Source organism: Macaca thibetana, chromosome 11 (genome assembly GCF_024542745.1).
Source record: "Macaca thibetana thibetana isolate TM-01 chromosome 11, ASM2454274v1, whole genome shotgun sequence".
Lineage (NCBI taxonomy): Eukaryota > Metazoa > Chordata > Mammalia > Primates > Cercopithecidae > Macaca > Macaca thibetana.
Genome location: NC_065588.1, coordinates 43,065,143 through 43,084,910, shown reverse-complemented (window position 1 = coordinate 43,084,910; position 19,768 = coordinate 43,065,143). Strand labels below are relative to the sequence as shown.

The 19,768-nt window shown below is 39.9% G+C and overlaps 2 protein-coding genes across 3 annotated transcripts in view; one reads left to right on the top strand and one right to left on the bottom strand.

The window, feature by feature from the left end:
• SLC48A1 (solute carrier family 48 member 1) overlaps positions 1–19,768 on the bottom strand; it is a 1,155,028-nt gene that overhangs the window by 978,246 nt on the left and 157,014 nt on the right. The gene's annotated exons all lie outside the window — the stretch shown is intronic.
• The window catches only part of SLC38A4 (solute carrier family 38 member 4), a 68,122-nt gene continuing 57,810 nt past the window's right edge, over positions 9,457–19,768 (top strand). Inside the window, exon 1 of one of the 2 annotated variants that reach the window (XM_050746897.1) lies at positions 9,457–9,547. The gene's annotated coding sequence lies outside the window, so the exon portion shown is untranslated. The remainder of the gene's footprint in view (positions 9,548–19,768) is intronic. The other variant, XM_050746896.1, reaches the window with a different exon arrangement.

Below are 19,768 nucleotides of genomic sequence, written 5' to 3'. Positions count from 1 at the left end.
GTTTTACATTCTCATTCAAGGTGCCATCCTGGGAGCTTACTTTACAAAACACTGACCTGGTGCAGGCTTCAGGCCAGTTGGTGCCAGCTGCTGAAATTCATGGACCTGGTCTTAGGAGCAAGCAGGAGCCATACAGCAGGTATTGACACTGAAGCACAAAGAACACAAGGATCTCTGGGCCCAAGTCATTCCCTGACATTAAGATAGGGTCCTAGGAAGTGGTGAGAGCTTGCCTCCCAAATAGGCATCCTTCTGACCTGGTTTAATTTTATGCATTTCAAGAGATACAACAGTGGTTTACAAATCTGGTTACCCATTATAATGACCTGTGGTATGCCATGAAAATATAGATTCAAGGGCCACAGCCCAACATTATTACTGAACCATCTTCTCCAGAATGGAGTGTGGGAGTTTCTATTTTACTCCATGCTGCAGATAAATGTGATGCAAACCTGTGGTTGCTCTGTCAGCAATTAGAAACTAAAATGATATTCATATTACTTCCTGGTACCTGAGATTCATCCCTTTGGCCTGAAGGTTATTTTATTATTCTGTTAACATGCAAACATTCTTGGGAAAGAGGAATCCTTCAAATACCAAAGGATAGTAATAATTGACATTAAACACAACCATGTTGCTTTTGGGAGGGTATTTAGGTATGTTCCAACAATGTCTCAGTTGGAACCATGAGGCTACTTAGCTCTACATTCCTTTGTAGGAATGTAGAATTTGAAATAAGAATATGTACATATTTCTTAGCACTGTTCCCTGCCATCCTCACAATTACCTTCATGTAGAATACTTCTTTTTACATAACACGCCCCTCCATCAGACTACAGTCTTAAAAATAGAGAGCTTCTAATTTGTCTCTGTATCTTACATTATCCAGCATGTAAGTGTTCAAAAAAATCGTGGCTTAATAAGCAGAAGATAGTGGCTTTATTCTCACATCTTAATCCAGTGGGCTTATCAGGACTTTTTCTCTGAACAGGTTTTAATAGAGAATAAAAAAAGAATGAGAACATAAGAACCCTGGGATGCCATCTGTCATGGGGGCAAGAGAAAACTGAAGACATATTAGACAGATGTCAAATGGTCATATTTTTTTCTAGGTCAGCTCTGGAAAGGGTGAGCCTGTTTCATATCAGGATACCTCCTAGGCTGCCCATAATATAGGTCTTTGCAGGGCTTACTCTGGAGGCACACAGAAGAGGTAACCGCCCTGTGGGTTTTGGTTTTCATAGTGCCTAAAGGCTTGCTTCCCCTCGATATTCAGTCTGCTGATATCTAAGTAAGAACGAGCTCCTGATAAAATGAGAGGACACTAAATTTTGATGGAGTATCTAGAGATTGAGACACTACACCCAGAGGAAGAGCAGAGAATTTGCTTTCACACTTGGTAGAATTAACTTTTTTGCGCTGCAAGAAATAGGAAATAGGGCAGTGGACAGGCATCAAGGGACAAGAGGAAAAGGAAAGACACTTAAAGGAGAAGGTTGGACAGTGTGCCAAAGTCACCCTCCATCCAACTTACTCTTCTGTTTATCACCAACCTAAAGAGGGCTGTGCTTAGGTAAAGGGTAGGGACTCTCCATGGTGGGATAATTTTAAACTGAAAGCAAGGGTAATAGAATAATGGATTGATGAGGAGAAGACTCCATTTGATGAGGATGTTGGGAATTTATATTTGGATATGAAATGCCATGATCATCTAGAGAAACTCAGATACTAGCTCATACCTTTAAAAGGCGATACTTGAGTTTATCCAGTGGGATTTAGCCTTTATGACACAAATTATGCTGGTAGAATGAAAACTGGTTGCATTAAAAAACATAAAATCAAAACTTAGAATTAAGGTGTGACTTTGTCCTTTACACATTAAATATTGCAGGATCTTGCAACACGTCTTTCCTAACATACTACATGCTGCAATATGTCAACACAAACTGAAGAACAAATGTAGGACTGCATGTTAATCTCAGTTTCATATTGACTTTCCCACTTTTTTGTTTGTTTTTGTGTCTAAGGGTTAAAGGAACCTCTCTTGACATCATGTACCAAATCTTCCTTAAAGTGGAGGTACTCTGGCCTTGCATCTGAGGCTCATTCCTTTCTGACTCACTCAGAAGCTTTTTCCAGTTCACAGTCTGGTTTATTATAAGGGCCAGACTTTTTTTTTCTGAACCCTTTGTGGCAAGTTGAATTAACAAATTCCTTCATGCCCCATCTTGCTCATCAGTGGAGGATCCGATATCAAAAAGATTCCACCGAGCTGGATCATTTCTGCCAGACAGCAAAGGGAGCAACCACTGACAAGTAGTGCACTCTGATGTTTAGAGCCATGTGGCTGACCTAGGGCAGGGCAAAGACAAAAGCACCGTGTTGAGGGTGGATGAGACTTTCCGCTATTAAGTAGGGCCGGGATAATAAAAGTAACCCTGGCTATCTCTGGAAAAGTAGTGAGTGAGAGGTATATGGATTCACAGGAAACCTAGTCACACAGACCAGCCTATGGTAGGGGGACAGAACTGGAATCTTAGTTCCACATTTATCCCATTTTGGGGACTAGAGCTTGTCTGACTCTGGAGAAAATGAGTAGAGAACAGCTGAGCAGGTCAGGTGTCCCTTTTGCTGCTAAGGCAACTGCTCCACTGAGATGAACCCCCATCGTCCCACCATCTCAGGAGCACCAGCTCATAACCCGCTTCAACTGCAGGCTTCCTACAGCTTATAAATATGCTAAGTTGCAATCGTCTTTAAGAAACAAACATTTTCTCATACTCATCTTTGAGTCATTTCCTCAGTGAAATCTCTCCCCAGACCCAGTGTATCTTTTCATCCCTGAAGTTTTGTCATCCTGTATTTATTCCTGTCACTTTTTGATTAAAATATTTGCTTCTACCAACTTATAAACTCCACAAAGATGGGGACTGCTCCTGGTTTTGCTCACTATTCTGTTCCTAGCATCTAGCTTTTAGCAGGTACCCAATAAATAACTGTTGTATCAGAGGAGGAGATGGGGTCATCAGACTTGAATAGGGGGCTACCTATGGGCAGGCCGAGCCCAGAATGAGAGACATCTCAAGGGAGGTCAGTGTCTGAGAGGCACAACCTCCTTAAGAAGGTGTTTGTGCTAGGGCCTTCCTTTGTGCAGCCAAATTAGCCAGAATTTCAAGTTTACTTTTCTATTCTGGAATACCCCTGAGATGTGTTTCACTCTTCAGAACTTGGCATTATGTAGAGTCCTGCATTTGTGGGCTGATCAGGCAGGACGGCAATGAGAGACAAGGGCCAGAACCAGACCTTCCACCTTCCTGAGAGTCTCATCAGAGAAAGGACTGGAAGGGCACTGGTCCCCCAAGTGGAGTAGGAGGCAGAATGGTTCCTGGTCAATGACTGTTGCATGAAGAGGCACAGAAGACGACTCCAATCAGATTCAAATTCTCCAGTGTACCACATAGGTTAGGAAGGTTTCTTCCTTCCAGACCAAAGTAAGGTAAGGCCCCTCATCAAATTATGTTGTAATTTTAGAACCTCTACTGTCCAAAGTCTTTTTCATAGTAGTATTTCAATCAAAAATATTTTGTTTGATACTATTATACTCGCATCTTTAATAACATTATTTACTGAGCGAAACTTCTGAAAAGTAGAGAAGCTTGAATTGATTTATCCATCCATCCATTCACTGATTTATTCAGCAAAAATGTTCTGACAAAGCATCTACAGGACTTGCAGCCTCAAGAGGAGCCATGCAAACAACTGATTACATGATGAGACAGAATAGAAACAGCACTGCAGCACTGAGCAACTAAATACTGGAGTGGATGAAAATGAGCACCTGATTCTGACCCCTTTCATGACACCCATCTCCTGCATTTGAAGATGAAAAGTTGAATGTTTCTGTAGAATTTTGCAAGTTTTGTTCCATTTTAGATTTAGCCTTGTGAAAATTAGAAAATAGATTAATATTCTCTATCTCTTCAGAAGGCAAAAATAGGAAACTGGAGCTTAATTTTGGCAACCAAGGAATAAAAGAAGCAAATACGCAGAATTGGAACAATTGTAGGCTATGAAGACCATTCAAGTATAAGGATCAGTTAGCCATCTCTCTTGAACTAAGGTTTCAACATAAATCAAATCCAAATTCATATAAAATAAAAACATTTTACTATCATTAGAAGACTTTTAGAGGTTCCTGCAGTTATGACAAAGCAAAAGAATTACTTTATAGAAATTTATTTTTTAAATCACAATTTTATGGCTAAACGTGCCATTTGGGGTTGGCACCACTGTAGACAGAAAAGCAATAATGAGTATTAGTAAAGAAAATGCTCAGAAGAAAAGAGAAGTGAGCTGTGGAAGCAGTGTTGTGAATCTGGAGTCAGAAAACCTAGTACATACTTTCGTTTTGTCATTTATTGGCTCCATGTCTTTGGAAAAGGCACTTAACCTCTCTGAACCCAATTTCCTCTCCCATTGAAAGGGGAAAATAAAAATACCTACATGACAGGGTTGTTTTGGTATAAAGTAGCATAATACACGTGAAGATACTTTGAAACCTAAAGCAACTTTACTAGTTATGATAGTTATTCTTGAAAAATAATTCATGTTAAAACTCTACTGTCAAATAAAACATTAATTATACAAAAGACTACTAAAATCACTGCAACAAGACTTCACAGTGATAATCCATAAACCAATGAACTTCACAGCACTGTCATATGGTGTTTAAATAATAATTATGTTCTATGTCCTTCCTAAGGCATATGTTTATGTTAAAGTCTATTAATATTGCAAATCATGATCATGGAGAAATACTGCATGCTCTATCCCAACTTAAGAGTGTCATCGAGCTTTTGACTAATTAAAAACCTCAAAGAACAAGACACCCCAAATAGCCAAAGCAATCCTGGGTGAAAAGAACAAAGCTAGAGGCATCACACTACCTGATTTCAAAATATACTACAAAGCTATAGTAACCAAATCTGCATAGTACTGGCATAAAAATAGACATAGAGGCCAATGGAACATAATAGATAACCCAGAAATAAATCTACACATTTACAGCCAACATGTTCTTGATAAAAGAACCAAGAGCATACACCGGGGAAGGGACAGTCTTCAAGAATTGGTGCTGGGAAAACTGGATATATATAAATGCAGAAGAATGAAACTAGATCCCAATCTCTCACCATATACAAAAATCAAATCAAAATGGATTAAAAACTTAAATCTAAGGCCTGAAACTATGAAACTACTAGAAGAAAACAATGGGGTAAATTCTCCAAGACATCAGTCTGGACGAAGAGTTTTTGTGCAAGACCGAAAAAGCACAGGCAACAAAAGCCAAAATAGGCAAACGAGATTATATCAAGCTAAAAGGTTCTGCATGGCAAACAGCAACAACGAATCAACAAAGGGAAGAGAAAACTCACAGAATGGGAGAAAATATTTGCAAACTATCCTTCTGACAAGGAATTAATAACCAGAGTATGCAAGAAGCTCAAATAACTCAATAGTAAACAACACAACAACAACAAAAAAAACCCCTAAAATTTAAAAATGAGCAAAGGGTCTAAATAGAAAATTTTCAAAAGAAGACATACAAATGGCCGACAGGCATATGAAAAAATGCTCAATATCACTAATCATCAGAGAAATACAAATCAAAATGACAATAAGCACTATGCAGCCATAAAAAAGAATGAGATCATGTCCTTTGCAGTGACATGGATGGAGCTGGTGGCCATTAGCCTTAGCAAACCAATGCAGGAACAGAAAACCAAATACTGCATGTTCTCACTTTTAAGTGGGAGCTAAATTGTGAGAACATATGGTCCTATAGAGGGGAACCACACACACTGGGGCCTATCAGAGGATGAAGAGTGGGATGAGGGAGAGAATCAGGAAAAATAACCAATGGCTACTAGGCTTAATACTTGGGTGATGAAGTAATTGATACAACAAACCCCCATGACACACGTTTACCAATGTAACAAACTTGCACATCCTGCACATGTACCCCGAACTTAAAAAATAACTTAGAAAAACATATATATAACTACATTTAATCTTTTCTTAAAAAATGATGTCCTCTCACCCTAGTTAAAATGGCTTTTATCAAAAAGATAGGAAGTAACAGATGCTGGCAAGAAAGTGGAAAAAGGGGAACCCTCATGCACTATTGTGGAAATATAAACTAGTATAGCCATTATGAAAAACTGTATGGAGGTTCCTCATAAAACTAAAAATAGAACTACCATATAATCCAACAGCTCCACTTCTGGGTATATATCCAAAAGAAAGGAAATCAATATATTGAAGGCATATCTGAACTTCCATGTTTTTTGTGACAATACTCAAAACTGCCAAAATATGGAATCAATCTAGGTGTCCATCGACGGAAGAATGGATAAAGAAAATGTGGAACGTATACACAAGGGAATATTACTCAGCTGCAAAAAGAATGAAATCCTGTCATTTGCAGTAACATGGATAAAACTGGAGGTCATTATACTAATTAAAGTAAGCCATACACAGAAAGACAAATATTGCATTTTCTCAGTGACATATGGGAGCTAAAAAAGTGGATCTCATAAAAATAGAAGATTGGTGGGTATAAAAGTGCAGTTAAATAGAGGGAATAAGCCCTAGCATGTAGTAGATTAGTAGGATGACTATAGTTAACAATAATAATTGATTGTGTATTTCAAAATAGCTAGAAGAGAATAATTTGAATGCTTCTAGTATAAAGAAAAGACAAATATTTAAGGTAATACATAGCCCAATTACACTGATTTGATCTTTACAAATTATATGAATGTATTAAATTATCACATGTGCTTCAGATAATATGTACGTCTATTTAAAAAATAAAACCTTTGAGGAATCATGATAATTGTAACAGTGTTTTTTAAACTTTTTGCAGCATAGAACTCTACAAGTATTAGCTTCAGTTCTGAAAAATATATTTCATAAATTTTTAAATATAGATTTTTCTTAAAACAAAAGCAACCACAACAAAACCAATGACCACTCCTAAACCCAGAGTGTTAAAATAATTTTAGAGAGTTCCAATCAATTCAGCTTTTCAAAATGATGAGTAACTTCTAACTGTTCTATAAGCTTCTGTTTTTCTCCATCACTAAGTGTGTTTGTAGTACCCTCTTAAGTGACAATAAGCACTGTGTGACAATAAGTGCTTAACACAATAAAAACTACAATTGTGTTTGTAGTTTCCTCTTAAGTCAGGAAAGCAATGTATCAGGAAACATTCTGTATTTTTCAGATGAGAAACTGAGCCACTAAGAGCTTAAGAGACTTGTCCAAGGTTCTATAGCTAGTAGGTGGCGACTCTGAGATTCTAAATCAAGCTATGTACTCTACAGCCAGTGAATGATCTGAGGAGAAACCAAAATGTGTTTCACAATGTGGCCCTCAGGAATACTCATGTCATTGGTTAGAATTGCTTCCCATCCTTTCAAACACAAGTTTAAAAGAAACTCTTGAGGATTGGTGAGCAGATTCAATGTGGCCATTAATGGTTCAAATTTTTTATTGTAACACAGAAAATAAAGAGTTGTCAATTGTCGCATCCTACCCAGGCATTGCTTTAGATCTTCTCAGACTCTATTGATGTATAATATCCATAATTTTATTGTTTTATAGATGAATACAAGTCTCATTTAACCTCAGCCCACACTTGATTAATATTATTAGCATATATAAATGCATAACTCATAGTTCTCTATTACATTAGACCATGAACCACTGCTTTTGATCTCTTCTATGCTAGCTAAGATATAGATGTCAAGAACTGATTAAAGAAGCTGTCCATTTAAAAGTTGAGCAGTTGCACAGTAAACCAGTTTGTGTCTTGGAATTACTTATCTTGAGAAGACTCAAATGGTCTTATCTTCATTTGAGTCTTCCTTCTCTGGAATGGCTTTTTGTCTTATAAACCTGAGTCTTGCTTTTACTAAATTGCAGGTTAGAAAAAGAGAAATGTGTATCTACCTTGATCTCAGTAATTCTCTCCAAATCCTAGCAATTTTGACATTTTAGTAGCTTTATAAAAGATGTTTATAAAATGAGAATCAATGGAGAAGTGTGATAATGTGAAGAGAATCTAGTTTCAACATGCTTATAGGGAATTCAAAACTATTCTGATATAGTCTAATTCCACAAAATGTAAACTTCTTGCTATGATAGAAAGGTTTACCATATTTGCTTGGGGGCTCAGAAGAAACTCAGTTTTTATAAAACAAACATTTTTATATAATTTTTTTAGGTTCTAAAATTGTAGCTCCAGTGAAAATGTGTTACATCATCCTTCTATTGAATCTGTATTGTCAGATGGTCCTAGTACAGTTTGATGTGTGTGTGTGTGTGCATTAATGCAGTGTTCTTAGTGTTTCTGATTATTATGCATTATCCAGGTGAGTTTCTGCTGTTAAATTTTTTTTTTAAAGCACTAAGTTGTTGCTGGTGTTACAGTTACTGGGAACTATAAAACGAGAAGGTTCTAAGTGTTCACGATATGGACAGGCAGTGAGACTTGCCCTTCTAAATAAAGTCAAATTGGATGTGTGAGAATTCAGAAGGTAAATTGTGTTGCCTGGTGAGTTAGTTACACTGTGGGGTCAAGGTCTCCATAGGATAAATTTCCTTCCCTAAAGAATAACAAGTCACTACTAAATAAATGGGGGATTGTGAACGTATTTGTTACATGGGACTTCTTTGAAACAAAGAAGGTTTAATACTAGAAAATAGTTTTAACGTAAACAATTTTCCGTACAATGGTAGGTTGTAACTTTAATAAACAGAATTGAAGTTTGAGTGCTATTTATTATTATAGCTTAATTCCTTCTTCATGTATACTGAGGATTATGCTTAAACTGGATTTCTAGAAAAAAAAAATTATCACCAAAGACCCACTCTTAAGCACCAGCAAGTTATCCCATTTCTTTAATGCATAAAGTGATGTTTACTGTGAATTACAGGTTTTTCATTTGTACTGTTTCCCCAAATGTTTCTTTTTCTTTATGTAAAGTTCACGTTTGTCACCTCCATACCAGGAGGAAATTTAGTGAGTTACCTACCGTGGACACTGTTTTACAGACTTTAAAATAAAGATCCACATGTACTTTAGCTTATAGGACAGATCCCATAAATGCAACCTTGACCCATGGAAGAAATCTAACCGTCGAAAAATAAACCCACACCAGGATCTTCTCGGTTATCCCGGACCCAGGAAAGAGGGAGCAGGGTCTGGGCAGGCTTCACCCCTGAAGGACAGCTGGACACCTCGGCCCCACCTGGGAGGATGCTTTGGACTACTTCTCAGGTTGCCGCCTGACGATTGGTGGCTGGCCTGGAAGGGAGGGTCCGCAGGAAACGCGACACTGGGGATGCTGCTCCTATCACGTGATGGAAATTGCCACTCTTTTTTAGAAAGGCGAAAAGAAAAGAAAGAAGGGTCTCTCCATCCATCCCTTTCTGACACTTCCCCTGAATCCCGGTCTGGAAAGGGTAGTAAAAGAGGCGGGTGAGTGAAATTTTTTTTTTTTTTTGGTATTTCCTGTTAGACTTAGAGACGCGTCAATGTCCAAATTTGCAGCTGGATCTCAGTCTATGGGATGGGTGCTTGTGTGTATGCACGGGGGACACGCACACGTGTGTAGCCCGGTCTCTCAATCGTCTGGGGCTGATGTCGGCCTCTTCATGACGTGCTCATAGTTCCTAATTCTTATTATTTTCCAAAGAGTCACGCTTTGGGTGGGTTATTGCAGGCTAATGACTCGGTTGACTAGAAATAACGTAAACTAGGGCACACGGAGGGAAGAGATTGATTGGGCGGGCTCATGTGTGACTTCTTTTCAAGGAAAAGCGGTTGTGCCAAGGTAGCCTATTCCCAGGGGGCTGGGGCATGGGGCATCTCCGCCCACCGCCCTGGGATTCCCTGGGCTCTTGGATTTCGAGTTGGTTGTATTGAGACTGTGTTCCGTGGCCGCGCCGCCTGCCTGGCTGAAAGGCCGGACTCCCGCCGGGGGAGCTGGCTCCACCACCGCTTGGGATCGTGCTGGCAAGGTGTTACCCAAGTCCCTGGGCCCGCGCCCGCGTCCTCAGGACTGGGACACTGGGTGGAAGGCTTAAAATAGACCTGTCCTCTCTGACAGCTGGGTCACCCCAGAGACCAGCATGATTCCCCGGGCGGGGAACTCTGGCCTGGGGAGCCCCCAAGGAGTCTCTTTCAAGGGAGAAGGCGAGAGCAGAGCTGGATGTGGGCACCTGGTCTCTGGGCTGCGGGCGAGTCTGAAAACTGCGCCAGCGGTTCCGAAGGGGGCTTCCCGCGCGGTCGGAGCGCCGGGCCTGCTGCGTGCTGGAGTGAAGGGCAGTGCGGTGCAGAAATGCGAGCCGGGACGGATAGCGGGGTCGCTGGAACCGAGCTAAGAGAAGCCCAGGGAGGAGGAGCCCGGGAATTGATTAAATGTTAGAGTTGATGGGGTAAGGACAGGAGGAAAAATTGAGAGAAGAGCGAATGAAGGAAGAAAGCGAGTAGGGGGAGAGGGAACCCGGACGCAGGAAGCCCCGAGAAGCGTGAGCCGGGAGCACCCTTGAGTCCAGTAGAGGTGGTGAGCGCGGCACACCAGCCGTGCGCCCAGGCAGCGCGCGGTGAGGGACTCTTCATCTAGCGGTGGCACAGGTGGGCGCTGCGCTCTGGGCCAGCGCAGGGTGCGGGTTGTGGGGGAAAACGGCAAATGTCCTAGCTCCTCTTTGTGATCCAGCAGGGAGAAGTGGGAGATTGCCCTTACTGTGAGCACCAGGACTGACCCTGGAATGCTCACTGGGCTGCTGACTTGGAGGAAAAGGGGGAACTAAGCTAGGAAACTCAGGGGTACGTGGTCGCGGGTGTGCCAGGGCATTTGCAGAGGAGTGCAAGAGGCAGTGATGCGGGCGCTTCTGAAACTTGTGAATTTGGGCACTTGTGAATCTCCCGGCTAGGGCCGGGAGATTCCCGGGCCGCGGTCCTTAGTTGAGCCTTTAGATGCTTGGGCCAGATTACACCGGAGAAGGATAGGTTGGCACTTGTCTATTTCTTAGAGAAAAAGCTGCATATCTACCTGTCTCAGGGAGATAGTAAATGCCGAGATCTTAAATGCACAGTGTGAAGGGAGTAGGAGTGGCCCTAGAGCAATAAGCCCATCTGGGCAGGCACTTCCCGCAGACTCTACCTAGCCCGGAGCCCCATCCTCCAAGGCTAAAGGACCTACTGTTTGGTTATCCACTTTGTTGTGGGGGCGGGGGCGGGTGGGCAGGCAGCTTCTCACCTTAAAGGAAGCGGGAAGAGTCCAGGGCTTCAGCAGTGGATGGCCTGTTCCCAATTTCTAGCTATCCTATAGCCATCCTTTTTTGCTTCTGGGCAGCTGTGACATAATCATTAGGGCTAAACTGTGTTACGTTGTACAGAGAGCATCCTACACATAGATCTCAATTTCCAGGGCCAAGCAGGAGGTGGGGGAAATCAACCCATGTTTTATGTTGTTGTTGTTCCCACTACAAACAAGTCTCCTAAAAAGTCGCTGAAATTGGTGAACTCTCTCCTGTGCAACACAAGAAGAGTGTGTGTGTGTGTGTGTGTGTGTGTGCGCGCGCGCGCGCGCGCGTCTGACAGAGACAGACAGACAGAGAGAGAGAGATAATCTCTCAAATTCTAACAAATAAATATATAGAAAATCTAAGTTTTGGGTAGAAGTCTGTAAAAATAGAGACACTGAAAAGAATATCTGATCTTTCCATATTTCTGAATACCAGTGTCCAAAGACAGGAAGCTTTTTATCAGGCTGATTTTATCACAAAGCAACAAAAGGCTGGAAGATTGGTGGTGTAAAGAGATGAATAACTTTCTTTGGAGGCTGCTAGGACAGGAGGCAAACTGGAGGCTGGTCTCAACTAGATTAATGGTAATTCTGGCTCACACATATGTAGGAACTTTTACATCATATGCTTCTAAGTGCTTCCTTTATGTTAACATTTGACTTTCATAACAATCTTATGAGATAGATTCTATTATTTTACCCAATTTATAGGTCAGAAAATGAAGATACACAGTGTGAAGAACACAAAATATTTTGGAAGTTCTACTTGGGCATTAATTATTCATAGACATAAACGAGCAATTGTCTTTCACTTTGTTCTTATCATGGAGGGGAGCTAGACAGGTGACTTCTAGGGACCTGGGACTGGCTTCTTATTCTATTACAGACTAATCCTATTCCAAGCAAGCTAAGGACATGATCATGCAGCTGAAGTCTCTGGAGTCTTTGCAGTCTCAGGGCTGGATTTTTTCTACATAAGTGACATTTGAGAAAGGAATAGTGTACCTGTGTTCCATGTCAGTTTGTCAGCACAAACATGTGGTGAGGACAATCACAATGCACATAACAGCTTGTGGACTTTGTGATTAATGTTTTTCTTCTTATATGGCATTGTCTTTGCTCATTTCTGCAGTGTTTTCAGGCATCTATGTATCAGGTTTTTTTTCTTTTTGCCTTATGCTATTTTTAGAATCTTAATCCTCCTTTCTTTATTTTTTACATATCCGAAGCAAAGATTTCTATAAAAATCAAAGGCTTAGTTACATATTTTATATATATCAAAACAATAATGTATCAAAATAATTACACAGTTTTAAAAAATGTGCTTCCATGTATCACTTGAAATCATCTTGCAAGCCACTAGTGCCCTGATGATGTCCTGTGGGAAGGATAAAGGGTAGAAGTAGGGGAGGGACAAATGAAAGGAAAGGTGCTTTAAGAGCCAGGCTTCATACTAAGCTCTTTAATATGAATCTCATTTAATCTTCACACGATATTCTATTCTATAGGTATTTGTTATCTCTGTTTCACAGACAGGAAATTGAAGAGGTTAAGGAAAGAGCCAAGAGTCATATGGCTAGTAAGTAACAATGCTGGTATTAGAATCAAATTCATCCTATGCAAAAGCTCCTGCTTGTTGCAATAAAGACAGTAGTAAAATAAAGACAACCAGAGGGAGGAGAACAAAAACTTAAGGAAACAAGGGTGTTAGAAATGTGTTACATAACACAATGCGGTGTGAGAGATAGGAGAAATGGAAAAACAGAATCACTTCCATGTCTTAGTTCTTCCTTCCACTATGTATGTAATGACCTAATTTCACTCATTCATTCCACAAATAATTATCAAGTGTTACTATCTTCAAGAAACTACATTAGGGAGTTTCTTTTATTCCTATCTCCCTAGCACCTAGCACAGTGCTGGGCAAACACCAGGTGCTCAAGAAATATTTGTGGAACAATGAATGAGTCTACTGGAGGAAAGAATAGACAAAGAAACATTTGCAATACAGCATGATTAAAAACCGGGAAAAAGTCTTGGCACCATGGTTCATGCCTGTAATCCCAGCACTTTGGGAGGCTGAGGCAGATGGATCACCTGAGGTCAGGAGTTCCAGACCAGCCTGACCAATATGGTAAAACCCTACCTCTACTAAAATTACAAAAATTAGCCGGGTGTGGTGACATGCACCTGTAGTCTCAGCTACTCAAGAGGCTGAGGCAGGAGAATTGCTTGAACCCAGGAGGCAGAGGTTGCAGTGAGCTGAGATCATGCCATTGCATTCCAGCTTGGGCAACAGAGCGAGACTCCGTCTCAAGCAAACAAACAAATAACAACAACAACAACAAAAAATCAGATTTGAATACTCTACCAGAGAACCTGACTTAGGAAAAGGGTCAGAGAACATTTCAAGACCAGGTGGTACCTGAGCAAGGTTTTGAAGTAGAAATAAAAGTTAGCCAGGCAAAGAATTGGAGAATGTGAGGAAAGGACTCTCAGTGGAGAGACCAGACTGAGAAAGGATAAGGAGGGAGTCAGTTCGGGAATTTGAGAGTTCAGTACTTAGTCAGTAGAGAATGCTTGGGAGGAGACTGGGGAGGGAGGTGTGGTCATGGAGGTCCTTGCACATTCTCTCTGCAAGTGTCCCTTAGCTCTGCCCCTCCCTTGAATTTTGAAAGTTACTTGTGCTAACAGAACAAAGTAATTGAATGCAAGAATTAGCAATACATTTTATTATTTATTGTGGTCCCATAATAGAAAGCATATAGCTTTTTTTGATTGCTTTTAATGTTAGGATTTAGAACTAGTGCTCAAATGGAAAGATAAAACAACAAAGTCTTATCTTTCCATTTGAAGGGAAACCAAATTATTTTTCTGGTTCTTAAGGGCGTATTCTATTTTAGCATAGACAAAATTTACAAAAACATACAACAAAATCCAAACAAATGTTCTTCTATGCTTTTATGAGGGGAGAGGTGGAGGGGATTTATCTTCTGATTTTAGTTTTTAATTGCTATATTTTTCATTTTGTATATTATATCTGAGTCAGAAAGTAAAAACGTATTTAAAAAAGGTGAGGTAGGGAATTGAATGACAGTAACAAATGCTATCCTTTTATCTTTTTAGTAGATGTTTATGCCAGTCAAGATCCTGGATTTTCATAATAGACTTTGACAACTTTTGTTTTGTAAGGATCTATTATTCCAGATTTTTATTCCAAGCTCAGAGGTCTGCATACCTCTTTACCATATCCATGCTTGTAAAATACTGTTGGTCATAATGTTATTAGGAAGGGAATTCAATTACTTCTACCACCCAAAGCATTATTTGAAATGTTAACAAATGTCCATATGAAATGTTTTGTGATAGCACGATTTCCTCTATCATAACTAAAATAAAGGAAAAAGGAGAGGAGACGGAAAAAAGGACTAAATAATACTCATGCCAGACAGTCCAGCCTAGAGAATGTCGTTTCCTGTATATGATTATTTCTTGTTGGCTATTTCCGCCTATTGCTCCCAATAAACCTAATGTGGATTCATCATTAAAATGACTACCATCTCAGTTCCCTGGTTTCCCCTTAAGTTTGTCTCTTTTGTTCACTACTGTCACCCTGGTGCCTCACACAATGCCTGGTATAAACAGACACTGGTACATGTTTTTGAATGAATGAAGGAAGGAAGGAAAACCTGTTTCTTTCTCTGTTTTTTGACAGAAAATATTCTTCAAATAAACACTTTTTTCATGGACCTATTAAAGGCCTTTGCAAAATGATTTTGTGTATTGTTTATAGTCAATATAAATAATTTTAAATTGTTTATTTAATTTGCATGGTTGCACATGATTAAGAGTATAAGCTTGGTAGGCAAGGCAATGTGGATACGAATCCTAATACCATTATAAAATTGGGCTTCCTGGGCTCAGATCTTGATTCTATCATCCAACTTCCTGGCTTCCAATTTTGGCTCTCCCCCTTTTCACCTGAGTTACCTTGAGCAAGTCAGTCCACCTTACTGCTTCACTCATCTCTGAAATGGGGAAAACAATAGTTCCTATATCACAGGGATTTTAGGAGGATCACATGAGTGAATATTTGTAAAACATTTAGAATCATATCTGACACTTCTAAAAATAGCAGCTATGGTATAGAATTATTGTGATGATGATACTGCATGGCACATAAAGGCTCAATAAAGTAGGATTGCTACTATAGATATTATTGCAATTCTTCATTTCTATAATCTGCTATGAGGATTTGGGGCCCTAACAGCCTTTCCATTTTTTGGTCCAGTGAAAGTGGTATTGATTCTACCTTCCCTTTCATTTATAACTCTTTCTACCCACCCTATGTTCGTCCTGTCATTTTGCCTTGTGTCATTTGTTCATTTTACACTGCACACTCCTAAGGGCAGGGACTTTGCTTTTTGTTTTGGCGCAATTTAATAACACTGGGTACACTCGCGGTACTACAAAAATGTTAAAGAAGAAAAAGAAAAAAGATGCAATTTATCAACAGGCAACTTTGGCTTACAGAGGGATGGGTCGCTGTTCTGTCTGCAGTGTTGGTACTCCTGCAGGCCGCCCAGCAGCATCTAGAGGCGTGGCTGGGAGCTCTCCAGTGACCACACGTCCTGGGCGGCCACTGAGGTGTGCGCAGCGCCTGGAGCATGAGCCGGGTGGTGGCGTGCACGGAGCACCGCGGGAGGCTGCCGCCTCGGGACACCTCACTCACACAGGTTTGCTTGCTGCTTTTGCGTGGCAACTGGTTAGAGGGACCAGGAGAGCGGGTGAGACGAAGGTGGAAGGAGAAAGAGAAAAAGACATACTGCAAAGCACTGAGAAACCAAGCAGGTGGGAGGGATTCATTAAGAAGAGAGGCTGTGGCAGTCCTTCCTTTTAAGAAGCGTTTCGTGCATGCCAAATGGTGCTATTTAGGCTATAGTCTTGTTTCTGAAATTTTTCCAAATGGGAGGAATGTGTTTCATGGATGCAGAATATTCTTTAAAACCGTATGACCAAACTACCTCTATTGTTAAAGTGATCTAACTAAAAGCGTTCGTGTTTCCAACCTTGCTTTGTGAATGCCTGAAAAGCAATCCAAAGGTTGAGAACACTGGGAAACAGAGTTATTTTATTGCAGTCCTGAGAATACAGTCATTACTGTTTTATTCCTTCTTATCTTTTGAAGCAAAACTTTACTAATTCTTTAGTAACAGTATGCTTTAAAAAAAGTATCTGACACATTTTTGGCATGTGCCACTATGCTATATTTCATTATTCTTTCTGTACAGAGGCATCTATAAAGAATATATGTAAATATATATAATATATATATTTAAACTTTGTATATTAAAGTAATTATAGATTTGCATCCAGTTGCACAGAGAGACCACCTAAACCTTTCACCTGGTTTCCTCCAGTGGTTACATCTGACACACTTTAGTACAATATTAAACCCAGGAAGCTGACACTGGAATAATGTGTGTATAGTTTCTATGTCATTTTGCCACATATGTGGATTTGTGCAATCTGACCCACTATAGGCCAGTCAAGATGCAGAACTTCCACCAGTATCTTCCACGAGATGTCCCTTGTTCCACCTCTTTAACATTATCTCCACCTCCTCCTCGCTACCCCTGGCAACCACTTGTTTTCCATCTCTATATTTTCATCGTTCTGAAACTGTTATGTAAATGGAATCATACTGCCTGTGATCTTTTTGAGACTGAGTCTTTTCTTTTTTCACTCAGCTTGATGTTCTTGAGATCCATGCAAGTTATTTAGTAGATGGATAGTTTGGTCGTTTTTCATGCTGAGTAGTATTCCAGTTGTTTGACTCTATCTAGTGCTGCACTTTTTCCTTTGCTTTTTAAATCCGTGAAACTTGGAAATTCAGTGGGATTGAGGAGGTACTGGAGGGCACTTGGAGAGGAGAAAAGTATGAGGACAAATGTGAATATTTTTATTTTCAAAATGACATTTGTGTGTGTTAGGGCAAAAGGATGTATACACTCCATCTTCATTTAAAACACTGGAGGATTGGAAAGGAGAAAAGGAACAGGACAGAAAAAAAGTACGTAGTTAGACAATAAGGTATAAAATCTAGTACCTTTTAAAATTTCTACAGCCGTACAGTAATCTGTGACTTTACCTTAGTTAAGACATTTCAGAGTTCTTGAAATGAATCAAAACAATGTCTCTGCAATTGGAAGTTCCCTGCCAATCTATGCTCAGACACATACTGCCAACTGAGAGAAAGAGGCATAGCTGGAAATGACAGTGAGTAGCTCTTGGGTTTGACAGGGGTCACCTAGAGCCCAAAACAGCACCTTTAGCCCAAGGGCAACTATCAAAGGCAGATGCTGTCAGTGTTACACTACTCTGACCTCCACCTCATCTGCTGCTGGGAGGAGGCCTCCCAGAGGTCCCTTCAAGTCAGGTTTTAAAATGAAATGTTATTCTTTGTCTGCATGCTCACAAGCATGAGAAACCTGGAAACTGGAGGCTGTAACTAGCCAAGGGAAATGCATCACTTCTGAATAGTACCTGGAAGACTTAGGCTAAATCCCTCCCTTCAGCCAGAACCCATTGGAGAACTCCACCCACCTCCAAAGACAGGAGAGAACAAAATATCCACTACTATCTGAAAGTATTTGTAAACATCCCTTTGAGGTTTCAGAATTTCACATTCTGGAATTTCGGAGACATATTGTCAGTTCACAGAATGAAACACTCAGTCTGGAGCCCTGACTAGATTTGAGTTTAACTGAATGCACTGCCCTGAGACTCCATTTTAATGATTTCTGTTACCAGAAACATATTCCTCGTCCTAAATCTTGGGAAAGGATGGAGTGTAGCTGGCAATGGTGGTTCCAAAGTCTCAACATGAAGAAACATCATAGCTAAAATAATTTATAACTCTTTTTATAGGCCGATCTGCTTTTCTGAGTCTTTTGAAATGGAATAGAATCATTTGTGTTGTCTTCATAATGTGTTTTATTTTAAGTAAACATTAAATACCTCACATCACTTTGCAGGCTGTTCTTCTGGGTCATATCTCCTCTGTGTCTGGGCAGGGCAGATAATTTAATCCTATAATCTTGAGGGAATGAACACTTCTCTGTAAGTCACAAGACCAAACAAAAGACCTACTGAATTTTGTATACCACTCTTAAACTGCTTACTTATTTGACTAATGATGACAGTCATTAGGAAGGTGTGATAAGACATGTAAATATGTTTACTATAATTCTCAACATTGCAGGCATTGTTTTTTACAGGGGGATGGGAGGGCTGTTTTCTAATTTTTTTTAAAGCTTTTTCTTTGAAGAGAAGTAATACAGTTTTTGAAAGAAAAGTAAACTAGAAATGCCTTATGTGCATTGTATAATTACTTTTAAACTATATGTTAAACTGCATATGTTGCATAATTACTTTAAAACGATTTCATAATATTATCATGGTATCCACATTGAATAATTAAACCAAATATAATGCTTTCCATTATTCTTTATACCAAAATTCCTTAAAGTTCAAACTTCTTAACCTGGTAGTTAAGATCAACCTCAACCAAACTCTACACAAACATTCTATTTGAGCTGAAGTAGACTCTTGTTTGGTGTTACCAAGGTCAAACTTCTGATCCCATGTCCCCTGCCTGGAATCCAGTCTTCTGTCTCTGAAGTCACACCATTCTTCCTACACAAAATCTACTCTATTTGCCCCAGCTCTCCAGTTCGGTTCCACAGGTCTTGGAGACAAGGATCCTATCTTATGAATCATGTTCAACATAAAGTAGGTACCCAATGGTAATGGACTGTCTTAGGAGCTGGGCTCAGAAGTTAGACAGTGGGTTGTGAGTTTTGGTTCAGTCATCATGCCAGGACCTTATTAGCTTTGGTCTTTGAGTAAGTTGTCTCTCAACCCTAATTGCTGTCATAAGAAGGGGTAGGCTTTACGCCTATCAACTAGGAAGAGAGAATCTCCAGTTGCCCACTCGCTGAGATAGACACAAATAGGAGTTTTCCCTTCTTAGGTCTCATAAAAATATGTATGTTTGGCAGATTTTATTTTTGGTAAGAGATTCTAGCTTTATTCTATTCCTGTGACTGTATCTTAAATAATTACCCTTTGTTAAGTGATTGGAACCCTATGTGTACATGTGTGTCAAAATAACACCCTCCCAAAGATGTCAAAAAAACTAATTAAGGGGTGTGGTGCATACATGCACATTTCGTATGCATACATTTCATGATCTTACACGTAGAAGAATCCTAAAGACTCCACAATAAACTCTTGAATCTAGTAAGCAAATTCAGTAAAGTTTCAGGATACAAAATCAACATACAAAATCAGTTAGATTTCTATATGTTGACAATGAACTATTCTGA